The sequence below is a fragment of the Saccopteryx leptura genome, chromosome 3 (genome assembly GCF_036850995.1).
Source record: "Saccopteryx leptura isolate mSacLep1 chromosome 3, mSacLep1_pri_phased_curated, whole genome shotgun sequence".
Taxonomy (NCBI): Eukaryota; Metazoa; Chordata; class Mammalia; order Chiroptera; family Emballonuridae; genus Saccopteryx; species Saccopteryx leptura.
The window spans coordinates 48,594,877-48,614,401 of record NC_089505.1 but is presented as its reverse complement, the minus strand read 5'-3'; the positions used below and the strand labels follow the sequence as shown (position 1 = coordinate 48,614,401).

Below are 19,525 nucleotides of genomic sequence, written 5' to 3'. Positions count from 1 at the left end.
CTGCGGGAGGGGAAGAGAGAGACAGAGAGGAAGGAGAGGGGGAGGGGTGGAGAAGCAGATGGGCGCTTCTCCTGTGTAACCTGGCCGGGATTCGAACCCGGGACTCCTGCATGCCAGGCCGACGCTCTACCACTGAGCCAACCAGCCAGGGCCCCTCCTCCTTTCTTGCTGACAAGTTTTGGCCTGTGCTGGTAGTTCCGCCACAGCTCCTGGAATGCGGGTGCTCCTGGCAGGCAGTTCTCTGCTCTCCCGCACACACTCCCTTCTTTCACTGAAACCCAGCATCATCCCCCGGACATGCCTTCTCTCACTCTACCTCCTGTTTCATAGTAAGAAATTCTTCATGGAGATACTCTGGCTAATAAAATTTCCCATCTTGTGCACAACAAAAAATAAATGGCTTCAAATGATTTTTTGTCATCCTTGAGTCTCCCCCCTTTTTAAAAAATAGAATAACCTGAGGACTTTATTCATAATTCTTTGGGAAAGGAGACACTCAGCAGTGACACTGCCAAGGTCCAGAATGAGTCCACCTGCCAGTTCACAATTCCTAAATCCAGACCTGCCCCACCTGCTAAGCATAAAAGGTACTTGTGTGATGGCGCGGGCCCTGGGACCCTGGCTACAGGGAACAGAGCCTCTGGGAAGATCAGAAAGAAAAAAAAAAGAGCTGAAATGACTTTTAAATTGGAAAAATACCTTGTTTAAAACCCCTTGGGATCAGAGGGCCCCAAGAAAGGTGCTTATGATGAAATCCTGCGTGGGCAGCCAAGCTGTTAGCCTTCCTTTTTCTCTTCCCCCATTGATTTGAAAGAGAGAGAGAAAGAGAGAGGGGAAGGAAGGCAGAGAGAGAGCCAGACCATCAGCTCGTCACTCCACTTAGTTGTGCAATTGTTAGTTGCTTTTCGTATGTGCCCTGACCAGAGGTTGAACCAGCAACCTTGGTGCACTGGGAGAACATTTTGTTCACTGAGCCATCTGGTCAAGGCTGTTAGCCTTTCTTTTGTTTGACTTTTCTAAGTACATCTACAGGGACTTCTGGATGGAGTCTCTGGAAGGAAAGCTGATAAAGTTCTGGCTGTCCACGTCACGCTGTTTCACCAAGAGGTCTGCTGTGGGCTTTCGCATCATGTTCTTGGTCAGCTGTCCAGTGTGGTCTGGAATAGTCATCCACTGAGCCATCTCTGAGAGTGCAGTGCTCTGCACCTGGCCCTCCGGCACCAGCTTGTCCAGCACGCCCACCTGGAGGGCCTCTGCAAGGGCAGGGGGAAGAGAGCCCAGTGGCAGAGCAAGCTCTGAGGCACGTGCCCAACGCTACTCACAGTGGTGTCTTTGAACCAGAAGGAGGCAACAATGCCCACCTGGGTCTCATTCAGCACAATGATACATTTGGGGCTGTCAGCCAGGACTTAGTAGTCACAGGAGAGGGAGATTAGGCAGCTTCTAGCAGGGCAGGCTTCACTGATGGCAGCCACCAGGTAGAGCTGCAACCAGATCTCCTGAACAGCCTTCCAGGACTCAGCATAGTGCGCTGGGTTCCTCCTGAGTTTTCCATCAGGTCCAGGCTGCCCACGAATACCCCGGGCAGTTTGAGGATATGATGATGCCTCAGAAGGTCTTGTCATTCTCTAGTTTCTCCAGGCTGATGACAAAGCCGGTCAGCAACTCTAGGCTGCGGCTGTTCACTGGGAGGGTGCTGAACTTCATCACAGCGATCTCTGTGGCTCAGTTGGGCTCCACCAGCACCCACTGGCTACCGAAGCATCTTGCGTGGAGGCCACAGCCAGCTGCCAACAGCCAAGCCCAGCCACAGGCTGAACAGTGTGTTGCCGGAATGCACATTTCCACAATCAGCGCCATCTTGACAGGACTTTGAATTTTCTTGTTCTCCATCTCTCAGCACCAGTCACTAAATACTACTGATCTGTCCAGTAATTCATATATCCAACTCTGTATTTTCTTTCCCACCATTACTATCCTGGTTTAGGAAACCATCATCTAAACCAATGGCTCTCAGATATTAGTGTTTATCAGCTTCATCTGCAGGGCTTTTTAATGCACAGATTTCTGGGGCCCCATCCCAGAATTTTAAATTCAGTAGATCTTGAGTGGGACTTGAGAATTTATGTTTCCCCAGTGATGCTAATGATGCTGGTTGGGGACCACGCATCGATCAAAACATTGTTGTCCAACTTTAACATTCACGTGTTATTAAAATGTTAAATTGCATGTCAACAGTCGGGTCTGAAATTCTGCATTTCCATTCAGCTCCCCGCTGGTATGAATGTTGTGGGTGTGCAGACCACATTCTAAGTAGTAGGAACCTACAGCAGGTCCCGAATGTAATGGCTGCCAGGGTCCCGGGCAGGTGACACAGTCAGTGGTGTCTGCAGCGATGTGTGGAGCACAAGCCCCATGGACAGGGATGTTGGTTCTGCACCAATAGGGTCCCAGTGCTGTTATCAGTTTTTAGGAGATGAGCATTATTTTATTTGTTAGGCACCATAAGCTTGATGCCTGCAGTCTATAACTTCTCAAGTTTGAAGTAGTATTGTAACTTAGAAAGTGTTTTTTACTTTGAAAACAGAACTGCAAATTCAAGTTAATAAACATTTCAATTAGCTTGACCTGTGGTGGCGCAGTGGATAAAGCATCAACCTGGAAACGCTGAGGTTGCCGGTTCAAAACCCTGGACTTGCCTGGTCAAGGCACATATGGGAGTTGATGCTTCCTGCTCCTCCCCCCTTCTCTCTCTCTCTCTCTTTCTCTCTCTCTCTCTCTCCTCTCTATAAAGAATAAATAAAATCTTAAAAAAATCATTAAAAATAAACATTTTAGTTAAACATTCATGAAACCTAAAATGTCAATTTAGATAATGTAAATCAACTTCTAGACAGTTAGGTATATCTTATATTTAATGTGGGATTGGGTTTTACTTGGATATTCGATAGGAAGTGGGGTGGGTTCCCCAGACTCAGTGTGTAGGCCCTAGGGATGATGACTGTCTTGAAACGCCCTTTCTGGAGAAGTTGGAAATTTAGGTTTTAATGGGAAATTGTTCCATCTTAACTGTGGGCAACTTATTTTGAGTTTTTAAACTATGTAGGCATTTGCAGTGACATGAAGGGACTTTGAGGGCATTGTGCAAAGTGAGATAAGTCATAGAAAGACAAAAAACTGTATGATATGACTCATATGTGGAATCTAAAAGAGCTGAACTGTAGAAACAGAGTAGAATGGTGGTTTCCAAGGGTGGGTGCGGGGTGGGAAATGGGGACATTTTGGTCAAAGTGTGCAAATTGCAACTAGAAGATGAATAAGTTCTGGAGATCTGCAGAGTGATTCTAGTCAACAATACTGCATTATATACTTCAGACTTGCTAAAAGACTCATCAGTGTTCTCACAAAAATAATTGTGTGATAACTGACACTATGGTAGCAATCATATAAATGTTTTAAATCAACACATGGTCCACATGAAACTTATGCAATGTTGTATGCCAATTATATCTCAATTAAAAAAGTATGTAGGAAAATAAAATCTGCTGTGGGTTAGAATGGGCCCTTGAACCACTCGTGTATGAATTTGGTTTGATTAGCTTGGATAATTGGAATAGTCATCTTACTGATTTCTTCACATTCATTGTTTGACCCATCTTATTCACAGATAGCCCCTCAAATTTTCTTAATCATCAGTTCATTTATTTATAGAATAAAGTACAAATTGCTAAACCTGACATGCAAGAAACTATCATTTTTCTCTTAATTACCTTCCCAGCTTTATTTTTTCATTATGTTTGTTGCTACAAGAATACAGCATTGTGTTTTTATTAGACAAGCCAGGTGAATTGCCACCTCTAGATTTTTGTTGACACATTTTCCTTGCCCTGGATTTCTATCTCCTTCTTCTTTATTTATCGGATCCTTTCAGTCCTTTCAAATGCCTTTTTTTTTTCTGTATTTTTCTGAAGCCGGAAACGGGGAGAGACAGTCAGACAGACTGCCGCATGCACCCGACCGGGATCCACCCAGCACGCCCACCAGGGGGCGACGCTCTGCCCACCAGGGGGCGATGCTCTGCCCCTCCGGGGCATTGCTCTGTTGCGACCAGAGCCACTCTAGCGCCTGGGGCAGAGGTCGAGGAGCCATCCCCAGCGCCCGGGCCATCTTTGCTCCAGTGGAGCCTCGGCTGCGGGAGGGGAAGAGAGAGACAAAAGAAAGAGACAGAGAGGAAGGAGAGGGGGAGGGGTGGAGAAGCAGACGGGTGCTTCTCCTGTTTGCCGTGGCCGGGAATCGAACCTGGGACTTCTGCACGCCAGGCTGACGCTCTACCACTGAGCCAACCGGCCAGGGCCTCAAATGCCTTTTTTTGCCTACATTCTCTGTGAATTCTTTCTTGATTTTTCTAGACCACTGTTAACTCTTTCTGTGATATTTGCTATTTATATTTGTACATTATGCCACTTTGTTATTTTATATACATGCTTATGCAGGTTGGTTTTGTCTCAATAAATGCATGATGATGGTGAGCAGTATGTACTGCTTCAAAATCTAGGAAATGAAGTGTTAATGTGCTCATGAAAGACCTGACTTCCTTAACGAGTAACCTGTGTACCTGAATAATATGACACCAAAATGGAGAATCAGCACATTGAAAAATGGTCATTAATCCAACTTCCTGGGAACATTTCTATGATCAATAAAACTTTGGACCCAGTGGACCAGATGTGCTGTTCAAAGCCCAGTGTATATTATTTGAGTGAGAATCTGTGCGGGAAAATACAGATTATTTATTTTGGCTCAGAAGTATCTATCTATGCTCTTTTATCTTCTTACACCATCTCCAGAAGGCAGTACAGTTGAGATATAGCCCTGAATTAACAAGTTTTGTGTTGGATTGAATTTTCATTACTCAGTCATGGTTTTTAATATCAGTTTGTCTATCATATTAGAACATGCTTTTAGGCAAGTTGTAATCTATTTTTTATGTTTAATCACAACAGCTCCTTGGTACATAACAATTTTACATACAGGGTTCTACCAATCCAAACCTTTAAACATCTCAGGTTACAGAATCTTTCTGTCTTGCAACCGGGTATTAACACTGAGTGCTGGGAGTGTCATTAGTGGCATTTTCCTGACTTGGCCTTTTATACCTTTTACCCTGAGTGTGAAATGCTCTCATATGCTTTGTGGCAATCTAATTATGAGGTTGAATTTTCCTTTTTGTCCTCCTCAGCTCTAATATCTTCAAATGACATCTCTTATTACCTCTGCTAGCAAGAGCAGCCATATTTCCCTGCAGCCAGTCTAGTTCCCCTTAATGAAGAGGAGCTCTGTCCATTAGTATTCCCGATTGGTTTCTAAAAATAAAGCCTAATACTTTCCTTAGGACAGAAGCTAAAGCAACTAGTCTACACTTTTTCTGAATCTAGAGCATCCCTGGGCCTTTATTACTGTTACCTAGTTTCAGTTCCTTAAGAATTTCTCCTGAATGCTTGACTGATGCTACTCCAATTAAATCACCTTGGTGTTTAAATGTTGTGCTAAGAATTTGGCCAATCAGGACTTTTTAAAATGAGTTAACACTAATTTTGACAATGCGACTAGTGGATGTTGATGCTTCAGTCTTGTTCATTCTCTTGTTTTATGAGCAAATGAGCCTTGTGAGGGATGCAAGACACTTTCCTCTATCCACTTGCAGTAGCTGATATACTTTGATCCTCCAAAGAGCCATTTGAAATAAAATCAGGCTGAGCACAGGAGAGTATATAGCTAGCTTGTTTATTTCTTTCATTTTGAGTTAAATGTGGTTTGTTTGTTTTTTCTTTCTCATCTTTAGCCTAATAGTCTATCTCCAAACTGGAGTTAAGTAGCATGCGATGTGTTCACTGTCATCATTGTCCCATCTGCTCTTCGTCTGCTTTGGGCAAGTTTTCCAAAACAATTCAGTTTTGTCAGTTTCCACCTCATTTAAACATGTTACAAAGGCTGTGAATTACTGTCCTGAAAAGCCTTTCCAACTTCCAAATTCAGCTGCCATTTAAAAATCCTTTTTTCCTCCTATTTTAACTTTTATAACTTTTCCTTCTCTAAGAATCTCTGAAGTTATTAAAAATAACCCAGTAGAGTGCAGCTCTTCACTTCTCTTACACCTGACTTACCTCTGTACATTATTAAAAGAAAAATCATTTCATTTCTTGTTACTTCACTAAGCTGTGAGTATTCCCAAAGTTATCTTAATCAGTTTGTTTAAAGTAGAACCTTTTTTCTCATGTTTTATTTTTTATAGCATATGAAAATAAAGCAAAAAATATATATATAGGAGTTTGGGGCAGCAAATATCTTGATTAATAAATACAGCTTGTCGATTATTTTTGACAGAATGGATGCAATCTTGAGGCATGTGAACATTTTTCATGCCAAAGATGTGTGAGGTATGGGTCCAAGAACAGAGCGAGTTTCTTTTTTTTTTAAGATTTTTTTTTTAATTTTTTTTATTTTTCTGAAGTTGGAAACGGGGAGGCAGTCAGACAGACTCCTGCATGCGCCCGACCAGGATCCACCTGGAATGCCCACCAGGGGGCGATGCTCTGCCCATCTGGGACATTGCTCTGTTGCAACCAGGGCCATTCTAGCGCCTGAGGCAGAGGCCATGGAGCCATCCTCAGCGCCGGGGCCAAGTTTGCTCCAATGGAGCCTTGGCTGCAGGAGGGGAAGAGAGAGAGACAGAGAGGAAGCAGAGGGGGAGGGGTGGAGAAGCAGATGGGTGCTTCTCCTGTGTGCCCTGGCCAGGATTCGAACCCGGGACTCCTGCATGCCAAGCCGACGCTCTACCACTGAGCCAACCGGCCAGGGCCAGAGTGAATTTCTAATGAAAAGAATAAGTTCTACATAAGCTATAGGATACACGAATTCAACAGAAACGGTATTGAAGATATTTATGTACTCAGAGCTGTGCTAGGCATTGTAGAGACATGGTTTGTATACCAAGTTAGCATTCTAGTTGGAGAAACAAAGTCTTCAATATGGATACTTATATGATAATATAAGATAATAAGTAAGGAGAAGATATAAGGGAGTGTTGGCAAGAGTGAGTTGTGAGCCTGACCAGGTGGTGGCGCAGTGAATAGAGTGTTGGACTGGGATGCGGAGGACTCAGGTTTGAAACCCTGAGGTCGATAGCTGGCTTGAGCATGGGCTCATCTGGCTTGAGTGCGGGGTCACTGCCTTGATTGTGAGATCACAGACATGACCCCATGGTCGCTGGCTTGAGCTCAAAAGTTGCTGGCTTGAAGCCAAGGTAGCTGGCTTGAACAAGGGGTCATTTGCTGTGCTGTAGCGTGTCGTTCCCTGCGCCCCCCCCCCCCCCAGGGTTCAAGGCACATATGAGAAATCAGTGAACAACTAAGGTGCCACAACAAAGAATTGATGTTTCTCATCTCTCTCCCTTCCTGTCTCTCTGTTCCTATCTGTCCCTCTCTCTATCTCTGTCAAAAAAAAATAAAAGAATGTGTTATGAAAGTCATTGGATGAGAATTGTCAGAGATGTCTCCATGCAAGAGTTAACACAAGAGCAGAGTTTTGTATGATGGGAGGATCCAGTGGGCAAAGGGCAAGGAATAGGGCGTCTTGTATGGGAACAGAGGTGGAAAGAAGGTTCACAGTTAAGAAGCAGAAAGTGTGGCAGGTCCTTCTCAGTACTATGGTTGTCAGTTGGGAATGAGGTCTAATTTTGAAAAAAATGTTTGGAGTCAGATCATGGAGAGCCTTGATTGGAAGCTTAAAAAATCTGGAGTTTATCTTTAGAATAATAAATAGCTATTGGATAAATTATTATTATTTATTTTTTGTGACACAGAGAGAAGACAGATAGGAACAGATAGGAAGGGAGAGAGATGAGATGCATCAGTTCTTCATTGTAGCACCTTAGTTGTTCATTGATTGCTTTCTCCTATGTGCCTTGACTGGGGGGCTACAGAAGAGAGAGTGTCCCCTTGCTCAAGCCAGTGACCTTGGGCCCAAGCCAGAGACCATGGAGTCATGTCTATGGTCCCATGCTCAAGCCAGCAACCCCATGCTCAAGCTTGTGAGCCCATGCTCACACCGGTGACCTCGGGGTTTTGAACCTGGGCTTTCTGTGTCCCAGTCCGATGCTCTATCCACTGCCCCATCACCTGGTCAGACTGGATAAATTATTAAACTCATTGTACTTCAATTTACTATAAACTTAAGATAATAATAGTTTCTACTGTATAGAGTTGTTGGGAGAAATAATTGAATTGTGTATGCAGTCTTTAGAATAGTCCTTGTCATATAATAAGCACCCAGTCAATGTTAGTGATTATTATTTTAAATTATTAGTATTATTACTGAGCAGGAAGAAGAATTATTAAGATGCTTAATGATGACCAGTCCCCTCAGCATTGTACAGGAACCGTTCCTTGGGCAATCATTCCTAAACCTCATCTTTAAATTACTAAATATTTCTTTGTGAACCTTTTAAAGTAAACAAGTACATTAAGTAAAATTAAAGATTTCCTTTCATCATCCATCATCAGTTTCCTTTGTCTTTGTTTATGCCCTGATTCAGTAAATCTTACACCCTTCCCAATGGTATATACCAGTATAGAATTGTTTTACCTAGACACATCCAAATTATTCGAACCTCTGATTTAACACTGAAAATGAAAGAGAAGCATAGGGTGTTTAGATGCTCTTTTCCCAATCTGCTCTGTTATTCTATTTTGTCTTTTCATCACTTCATCCCTTCACTGTATCCTCTACTTCAGTGCCAAAAAACTTCGTATATACGTTGTACGTTGTGAATAAGATGGGTACAGAATAACAGTTCCCTGGCTCTTGTACAACATGCCATCTCTATTTGTTCAGTCACTCAGTTCCTGGGCTCCTATGATGTATGTTGTGACATGTGGTACCAAGCCTTGGGCGCATACTCACTTTCCTTTCTCTTCTTCCATCCACTCCTTTACTGAATGCCAGTAGAGATTTGAAGAAGAAGAGGAAGGGGATGAAAGAATCAGGGCAAGAACAAAGAAGGAGTATAACTGAAAGAGGGGAGAGAAAGGCAGGAACAGTGAAAATATAAGCGAACACGTGTGATATCAGATCAATCTCCCGGGCTGCACACAGTTCTTCAGAGCATCCTGTGTGGTCCCTGAAGCAAACGGAAAGGGAAAAATAACATTGTGAATTGAAGCTCCGATTAAAAGTAATATATTATGTTCTTTCCAAGACCTAAAATATCTACAGTAAAGGCATATAAGAATAACTTAACCAACCAGTGATAGATAAAATGACTTCTCATAGAAATGCCAGTATTTGAAATAAAATGTGTTGTCATTCAATGTAGTCAATTCTGGTGTCTTTCTCCTGGTAAGGTGGGTCACTCATGATTGTGAAAAATTGTCTTTTATCCTCTAGGCAGATTGTATAGAGGTTTAAATATTCCCTAGTAAGTGTCCACTTACTTTTAAAAATTATAAAGTACATTCTATAAGCTTTTCTATTTTAGGGATAATTTCTTATTAACTAAAAAAATATTTAGTTCCTAGAGGCTTCTTTTGTAACTTTATAGGAATACCATATTAAAAACACCATCATATAGTGTTGTTAGACTGACCAGGTGGATAGAGCATCAACCTAGGATGCTGAGGACCAGGTTCAAAGCCCCACGTTCGCTGGCATGAGCATGGGCTCAATTGGCTTAAACATGGACTCACCAGCTTGAGTGTGTGGTCACCAGCTTGAGCATGGGATCATGGACATGACCCCATGGTCACTGGCTTGAAGCACAAGGTTGCTGGCTTAGGCCCAACATTGCTGGCTTGAGCAAGGGGTTACTGGCTGGCTGGAGTCCCCTGGTCAAGGCACATATGAGCAGCAGTCAATGAACAACTAAAATGCCACAGCTATGAGTTGATACTTCTCATCTCTCTCCCTTCCTGTCTATCTGTCTACTGTCTGTGTGTCTATCCTTCTCTGTCTCTATCTTTGTTCAAAACAGTGGTTAAAATGTTATTAGATATTCACCATTAGATTTGTTGTGCAAAACACTGACTTGACTAAGAAGGAATTAGTTTTGTTGATTTGAAATTAATTTAGGAAAAAGAAAGGAAAATGAGAGGGGAGCTTGAAGTGAGTCTCAGTGTTTCTGATGGAAGACTTCCTACCAGGTAACCAGTTATTGATCATTCTCCTCTGGAACACTATGCAGGTCAAGGGCTGCCTAGAGCTGGTTTCATACCCAACCTAACGGCACTTTCTGGAACCAAACTGACTCAAGGACAATGACCTCAAACAAACATAATTGTTTACAAACTTGCTGAATTCAGAGGACCTCAGCTTAAACAGAACACAATCTAGTTTCAAAGATGAAACAGTTTAAAGTTTTGCAATATGAGTGACAGTGTGGTGTAATAGAATTTAGGGATTTGGAGGCTGGAGTCACACAACCATAGTGTAGCTATGTGATGCGGGGCAAGTTATTTAATCTTTCCAGGGTCCTTTCATTCATCAGTACAATAACTGTTTCAGAAGGTCACAGTGAGGATTAATGAAACAGTGTATCTCAAATGATGATCATAGCACCTGGTAGGCAATGAGTAATGATCAGTAGAGTGTTGCAGGTGGCCCATACCAGCTCTCAAGAACTTATTGATAAATTATCAGAAACTTTCAGAGCTGGTTGTCAAACACAGGCATTATTAAAAACTACATATACTTACAATTACATAAATAATATAGAAACAAATGTAGTATATACTCAAAACATCACTTTCTGATCAGTGATGCTCTGAGGCTATTCACATCTGTCGTAGTTGTAGGATGGAAATATTACATGATGGGACCTGTCCAAGGGCACATTTCCTCCCAGCTCTGCACTCAGTGTTACATGGAGGTAACTTGAAACCATGGTGGAGTATTTGTACCACAGATATTGACAAATGCTACAAATCAGGCTTTTTTACTCTGTTCTTCCCCCCCCAAGAGAGCTGGTTGTTAAATATTTGCCAAGACACCACTGGTAACAAAACACATTAGTTTTCTTCTGTTTAATATACGTAAAGCTTCTGGCAGTGTGTATGAGACACAGGAAATACTGGTGAAACTTAAGTCCCCATTGCTCTTAATTAGGTTAATTAAGTCAACTCTTAGAACTGGAAGGAGCCTTAGACATAATCTCACTCACTTCCCTTGGTAGGCCAGAAAGGCAGAGTGTCCCACGCAAGGTCATTTGGTTAGAGACGGACCCCAGACAGAAAGTCCTGTGTCTGCCCTTGATGATTTTCAAGGTCACTCTCCTTCCTTAATTCAAAACCAAAGTAATTAACCCTACTTGGAGCCTCTGTAACTAATCAGGGCACTCAGCAGGTAGGAGTTAGGAGCTCCAGCTTGCCCTTTTGCAGTTAAGCCTAAGTCCCACTTGGTCCTTGTCTAGCTCTGCCCTGAGCTCCAAGTTTGGTAACTCATCTGGGGCCTTATTCTTGGTTCTCAGTTTCCTACTCAGAGTCCCAGCTGCTATGCCAATGGGATCTCTCTTACCGCCTCTGCTAGGGTTCCTGTTGGGGACCCTGAGCCTCTATACATAGGCTTTCGCCTTGTCATTGCCAGGCCAACCTTCCCTGTAGGGACAACAGACCTGCCTGGAACAGATCTTTGCTACCTGCTGTCACCCAGCATGAGTGAGTCTCAGGACTTCCTTTGCAGTAGGATTCACTGCTGCCAGCACCTTATATCACTGCTACTAGACACGGACCCCTTTGACCAGACTGGGGACATGTCAGGACCCATGGCCATCAGATTGCTACACTCAAGCTACTGGCTCCCTCCCACATTTGATCTGTTGGACTGAGCTTCCTCTTCCTGGCCCCTGGCCCTATGTGCAGATATGCCTCTGGGTCACATACCCTCTTAGTCAGTCTTCTCTCTCTATCGGTGGTTGGCTGAGTCAGCAAAGAGCCTGTAACAAAACATGAACAAAAGTAAAACTACAAAGGTGGATGATCTCCACCAGACATTAAAACATACTATAGAACCTCTATACTTAAAGCAGTATGGTTCTTTCTGCCTTCTTGGAGAAGTGAATCATTCTAGAACTGGGACAGAGAAAATGCAAGATAACCTGAAACATCTTGTGATCTTAGTTAATGGGGAAACACCAGAATCTTTTCCAGGTACAGAGGCGTTTCTACCAAATCTTCAAAGACCAGTGGTCTTTACCTGCTATGAATTATCCCAGAGCAGGTGCCAGGAAACCAAGGCCCACAGATCAAATCTGGCTCACTGCCATTTGTTTTAATATACAAACATGGTCACACCCATTTGTTTCCTTATTATCTATGGCTCCTTTTTGCAAAGTTCAGTAGTTGCAATAGACTGCAAAGCCTAAATATTTACTATCACTTTTTATCAACCCATTAAAGCAAAAAAAAAAAAAAAATGCTGATACTTGCTCTATAAACAGAAGAGAAAGGAAAACTTCCTACTTCTTTTATAAAATGAGTTTAGCACTGCTATATAAGTCAGATAAAGACAGTGCAAAGAGAACTACAGACATTATCACTCAGGAATATTGATGCAAAAATACTAACTAGAAAATAGCAAAGAAAATGTTTCCCTGAAAGCTCATTGAAATTGTTTTGAGTGGAAACCAGTCATTTGGTTCAGTGCCACACGCCTATGTTATTACGGCATTTATCAATATTTTGGGAGGGGTCACTGTACTTAGTGTTGAGGAGATGAACAAAAATATAATTGATAATTCCATATGCTTATTATCCATGTAGGACCTAGACACTGAAAATATTTCACTTAAAAGTGATGATATTTATCAGGGTATAAGTGGGGGGTAAAAGCAATGGCCAGGTCGGGGGTTCAAGAAAGGAAGTTCCCAGAGGGTGGGCACATTGCATTGTGCACTGCTATGTTCACTTGCCCATATTGAACCTGGTGCACACCTACTATGAATAGGGACCTTGGATTGTGCACTGCTGTGTTTCCTTTGAATAAGCGCTGAGTCTGGACTCCAGTTCCCTCTAGGGAAGTGCATTTCATTCTGCACTGCCGTGCTTCTTGTGTTTAGCACTCAGCCTAGCACCCAGGTCCTCGTGGGCAGGCACTTTGCACCATGCACTGTCCACTTCTTTATGCGCAGTACTCAGAATGCTCTCAGCTCCTTGGCAGTAGGTCTCTTGTGTGCTATTGTTTTCCATGTGTCCAGCACTGAGTCTGCTGCCCAGCTCCTTGGGGGTAGGCATCTTGTATTGTGCACTGTTGTATTCTTTGTGTCAAGCAGTGAGTTTAGGATAATCGCTTTCCTTGTACATTGTCTATTGTGCCCATCGGTAGCCTGGCACCTGCCTCCCTGAAGTATGACTTGTATCATGCACTTGCATGTTCCTGTGTCTAACACTGAGCCTGAGATATTGTAATTGGAATGATTCTTAATTGAACCCTGAAGGGTCAGCAGAGGTTACGCAGGTAAACACAGGTCATCGAGAGATTCTGGGTAAAGTAAGTAGCTTGAAAAAAGGCAGAAATTTAAGTGCTGAGATGTGTGTTTACACTTTTTATTCCTAACTCCTATTTTTTCCTTCAAATTTTCTGGCCATCCCTGGCAAATGGGTTCCTGGCAAACCTGTCAAGACCTCTGCTTTCTTTGAGGTCACATGTTTGGGGCTTGAGTACACCTGTGGTAGAATATGTACTCTGCTAATTTGAATAACTAAGGCTCAGACAACTTTCTTGGAGATGCCTTATTTTTAACTTTCATATTTCTCCCCCTATTCTACCTGGAGAGGGTTATTTCTTTTTGTTGTTATTTCATGTTTTTTTGATGAAAGATGTCACAGGTGGGAAAATCTTCAGCAACTCTAAAAGTGTCAGAAACTTTCAAAGAGGAAGGAGAGCATGCTTTGAAAGCTGAGTTAAAACCCTTCTCTCTTCTGAATGCCCTTCACAGCCTCGGGTCTTGTCTTTTCAGCTTGGCTTTTGAAGTTCTGTTACCTTTCAAGCTTAATTCCTCTTGGAGTGTGGCAATTTACTAGAGAAGCTATGGGCTTTTTTTTTTCAAAAAGAATATTGAAACCAGAGCATTTCCACAAGAATATAGATTAGCATTCCAGAACTTTCTATCTCTTAGCACTTGCTTGGTTCAGAAGAGCATTCTGACAGACCTGTGGATTCCAAATGTTATTGTTCTCAGTGAATATATTAAAGGGACACCCCCTTCCACCCTGTCATTCCTGTTGTAAATGAGTTTAGGTACAGATGTGTGAGATTGTTCTCTCTCAGAAGTTAGAAACTTACCAGCATTTTCTGAGGTTTTAGGTGAATTAAGAATAAGATATGGCAAAATATGGCAAAATATATGATATGTGTCAGTTTGTCAGGAACGGCAGTCTAATTTCATTGATGGTAATGTCAGTTACCTAACTTTGACCTCTTTGTCAGTGTGAAGCTTGGAGCTGATGGCCCTCCTTACCCTTTCATGGGCCCTACATCAAACACATGTATCTAAGAGCATCCATATTTGGGGGTCCCTGAGTGGTATTTGTACATCAGAAGCTATTTTTTTTCAAAAAACAATGAACTCTAGATGTTCTTGACATTATTTAAATAAATAAATAGTTAAAATTTTTCCTTCACAGTTTAAAAAAATTATATATTATGGTATACAGTGTGAGTTTAGGGCCTGCAGGGAATAAGAAGTGTATGACATAATACTTGCCCTCAAGTTGCTTCCAATACAGAAGAAATATCAAACAAGACACTGTTCTTTTAATTATGCTGCATTTACTAAGTAGGTAGTAAAGTCAACACCTACAGTTTAGAATAGAGAATAGTGGCTCTCAACCTCAGCTGCATTATCTGTAATATGAGGGGGTAGCAGCTGACATAAACATTTCTTTTGAGTCTCTGCCAGAATTACCCATGAGATTCTGAAATAAGCAGCCCATTGGGTTATTATTGACCATATTGTCTATTGTGCCCTGGCAGATGTAGTTCTATTGCCTTGGTGGATTTTCAGGTCAAGATTTTTCAACTATTCACAGCTGCTGCCTCTGCATTTGGTGAATTTTCCCAAATCCTTCATGCATCATAGTATGTTCCTGAAATATTTGTCTGTGTCTATGTATGATGTAGCCAATCAACTGAGACACAAGAATCAACCAGACCCATTGAATGACAATTTCAATTTGCAGGTATTCCTACTATTAGAGAGTAGAAATAAGTAGATTATTCATGGTCTGGTTATTTCATTTGTACATACAAAGCCCTAATCAAATAACTGGCTTTAATCATTTTAAAATTAATATCCAATAATGATTTCCTAGATATGTCAAAGCAAATAAAAATGTGTGTTTCTCATTAGTGTATGACTGGGAAAATTATTCTGTGTATGCAGATCCCTTTTATTCTCCATGTCCTGTGACCTATGAACTGTTTACTTCTCTTTGAGACCAGGGTATTGGTTCTGCATTTTCCCAGGCTAAGATGCATCAATATACAAAAGAGAAAGAAGTCAAGTATAACTGACAACAACCAGGAGCTCCACGTAGATACCATTAGTGAACTAAGCTATTCATCTTTAATGTTATAAAACACTAAACAATATATTTAGAGCATGGTTTACTATGATGAAGTGGCAATTAATTTATTGTCTTGGTTATTGTTTTTGAAATTCACAGTTTTAATTCATGTATAACTAAGTGTGAAATTTAACAATGTAATAGAGAAAAATTAGGAATCCAAGTTATTGAGGGGCCAGGACTCTTAAATAAATAGAAGTTGACATCTCCTGCCTCACTGCTATGAACTATAAGGCATAAAGGAGCAAAATGATTTGAACTGTCACACTGGTAACTGGAATGTGAAGGTCTTTGTAGAGCAGAGTTTGAAGCTAGCCCTGAATTCTTAGCATTTGTGTCTTACAATGCATTAAAAGTATAATGACATTCAGTAGCCCAACAAAAGCCTCCACTATATTCACTGCTGTTTGGTGGGTTGGCCACCAGAGGTCTATTTGCAAAAGGTCTTAGAATCTCCAGGCAGAGAACCCGTTGTAAGGAAATAAAAAAATGATAGGCAAATTTAATCCAGCAAAGTCTTCATCATCTTAATGAGTAATTCATTAATTCAATCCACAACATTTATTGAACACCTGTCATGAGAGTCTGAGTTTAACATGGTGTCTAATACCCAGATTTCTCTTCTGCTGCAGCCTGGCTTTCTGGAGAGTATATATTTTCCACATGACAACAAAAAGAGCTGCTTTGTTGATATTTCCATAGGATGGTTTTGGTATTTTTTAAAAAAGAGAATACAACATAAGGAAAGAAAGTAAACCATCTGTCCTTGCTCCCCTCCACACATATGCATGCATTATTAGTTATAGGTCTTTGAGGATATAGAAACTGTGGCAATGTTAATTGGGGAAGCCACACTGACCAGTAGAGCTGGTTGTGGTACCAAGAGTCACACCTTACAGGTGCCCTGTGGTGTTGGCTGGCTCGTGTGCCAGCAGAGCTAAGAAGCTCTCAAGGACTCCTGGGCATGCTCCGAGAGCAGGTTGCAGGGGCTGGGACCCAGGTGGGGCATGAGCCCACCAAACAGATTGAAAAAATAGTAATTTCACACAAATCATTTTCAAGTTCTTTCTTCAAACATTTCAGAAAAAATTGTTTGGAGGAGAAATTGAAAAGATTGAAGTAACTTATTTTGAGAATGATCACATAGTAACCAATAATTTGACCAGTTTCAATAAACTCCTTGCAAAAGAAGGTTTTTTTTTTTCTGTATTTTTCTGAAGCCGGAAATGGGGAGAGACAGTCAGACATACTCCCGCATGCGCCCCACCGGGATCCACCCGGCACGCCCACCAGGGGCGATGCTCTGCCCACCAGGGGGCGATGCTCTGCCCCTCCGGGGCGTCGCTCTGCTGCGACCAGAGCCACTCTAGCGCCTGGGGCAGAGGCCGAGGAGCCATCCCCAGTGCCCAGGCCATCTTTGCTCCAGTGGAGCCTCGGCTGCGGGAGGGGAAGAGAGAGACAGAAGTGTGGCTGAATTCAGCTGGTTAGTGTTGTCTTTAAACAACGACCATGCTCCGCTGTTTTTGGTGCAGTCTCCCCATGAGTTGGCTGCAGGTGTAAAGCCAAGTTTGGGGGCTATTTTGTCATGCTGATTCTGACCCCTCACCTTAAACACTTTTTGTGTTCATTGATGTTTGGATCTTTAGCACATAGCTCCCAAGGACATTTCAGAATCCCAGATAGAGAGTTAACAATTCCATCATGCTTTCAGAGTTTTAAGCTTGGGTTTACCTACTTATTAATTTCACGCTATTTTTATATAAGGGCCTCAAACACAATAGACATTGAGGAGCCACTGAGCCACTTCACCCGCAGGTGTTGGAAGGTACCAAAAACTACAGAATTAATATTAATATTTTAAGAGGCTTGGAGAACATTTTATTAATTTGGGTTAAGGTGTGCAGAGAAATTGTGAGAATAGTCTCTGTACTGTGTGATTGGCATAGTCAGGATGGCCCTTGGCATTGTGTTGTAAATGCAAAGGGAAGGAAAACATGGATCCCCAGACATTCCACCACACCTGTGGGGAAAGGGGTGAATGGCTAGCCAGGTGCAGGGAGAGAAAAGCCAAAATAAACCTTTTCTTATAACTATGAGCCATTTGCGGGTATTTGTCCCCACAGAAACTACCTCTCCTATGTAAATGCGCGTGGTTAACACGTGTGACTCTGGACAGAGAGATAGCAGATGAACACTAGATAATACGGGAATGCCTTTTAATATGTAAAAAATCTTTCTACCATTGTGTTGACTTGAAAATTTTGTTTTCTCCAAAAGGATGTATGGCTTGCAAATTGAACATGGTCCTATCATGTTAAAGGACATATGACTATAACCAATAGTGGTAAGGGGTTCCTAATTACAATTTTTACTTCTGTATTTCCCACTTACAAAACTATAAAAACTAAGTAGAACAAAGGGCCGGCGTGCTCTCCTTCAGATTTCTATCAGAGTTGCTGCCGCTTGGCCAAGCTAGACAATAAAGCTTTGGTGTATAATCGACAGACTTTGTTCGTGTCTTCAATGTTTCGGGTCCCTCCAGATTAGGATTAACAGACATAGATAAATATGCCAAGTCAACAAACACTTCTTAAATGTATCTTTGCATTTAATTGTGCTTTCAGAGACACTTGATAGTATTCCAAGGTGAAAGACTTGTGGTAATAGCCAAGCTGAAAAGTAACATGACCATCACATGGGGATGAGAGACTGTTATGGAATTGCTGAGAGGCCTTGGCCAGGTAGCTCAGTTGGTTAGAGCGTTGTCCTGATGCTCCAAGGTTGTGGTTTGATCCCCTGTCAGGGCACACACAAGAATCAAGCAGTGAATGCGTAAATAAGTAGAACAACAAACAAATCAATGTTTCTCTTTCTCTGCTCCCCTCTGTCCCTTCTTTTCTCTCTAAAAATCAATCAATAAACAAAATAAATTGCTGAGAACAACATACATGCCAACTTATGTCCATGTGCATGTGCATACAATGGTGGCATGTTTAATATTTGCTGTGTAAGCAATCTCAGTATCCTGTAATTAGCAAGACGTAATGTGTTTTCATCATTGAAACTTCTTATGCTGTATGTAATACTTCAATTAAGCAAACATGTTCTCTTATCAAACTGTTTGTTTCTAGATTGGTTGATATGCTTTTGAAATATTAATTTTTTTGAGTTTTTCTTTTTTTTTATTTGTGTTCACTTTGGCTGGACTGAGACACCTTTGGAATGTAATTTTTAAAAGGCAGCTGTGCAAATTTGACAGATAATCATTAACAAAAGAATGGTTTTGATTAGTCTCATAATGAACCATATTATTAGATTCTTTCAACAAGATTACAAATACAAATATGCCCATACATATTACATGTGTACTAAATGTGTGTACATTTTCATTTTAATTATAATTCATATTTTTATACAGACTCAATACACATTACTGTTCAAGGTTGATTAAATACAAGAGGGTTGAAATGCAGCCAATAAAACAAGATTAGAAAGAGATTAGAAACAAATTTTAATTAGAAAATTGCCACCTCAAATCCTTTTAGGAAGTAAGCAGACATAAATAATAAATAGAATCATTTAGAGACTGGCATGACAAGTGGCCCTGGGCTGGAGTTCTGGAGGGTTATATTCTAGTCACACTTCTGAGTCTGGCTTTCCTAGTGACCTGCAGTAATTGTTTGATAGATCTTTCAGAAGCTAGGAATATACTAGATGATCAATAAATGCCTCTGAATTTCATTACGCCCAGGAGACAGAAGTCAGGTCTTTGTTTTCCTTCATAGCACAGTTATGAAGTCCACTTGGAGTAGATCCTGGGACCAGGTTGGGGACTTGAGATTTTCTGGATCAAGGCTAGAGTCTATGGACTTGTAAGAGGAATGGAAATGTTTTCTCTTTTCAGGGTAAAA

The 19,525-nt window shown here is 41.5% G+C and overlaps 1 pseudogene; it reads right to left on the bottom strand.

The window, feature by feature from the left end:
* Positions 1 to 1,026: 1,026 nt before the first annotated feature.
* LOC136398154 (enoyl-CoA delta isomerase 1, mitochondrial pseudogene) lies at positions 1,027 to 1,860 on the bottom strand (annotated as a pseudogene).
* Between the last annotated feature and the right edge of the window lie 17,665 nt (positions 1,861 to 19,525).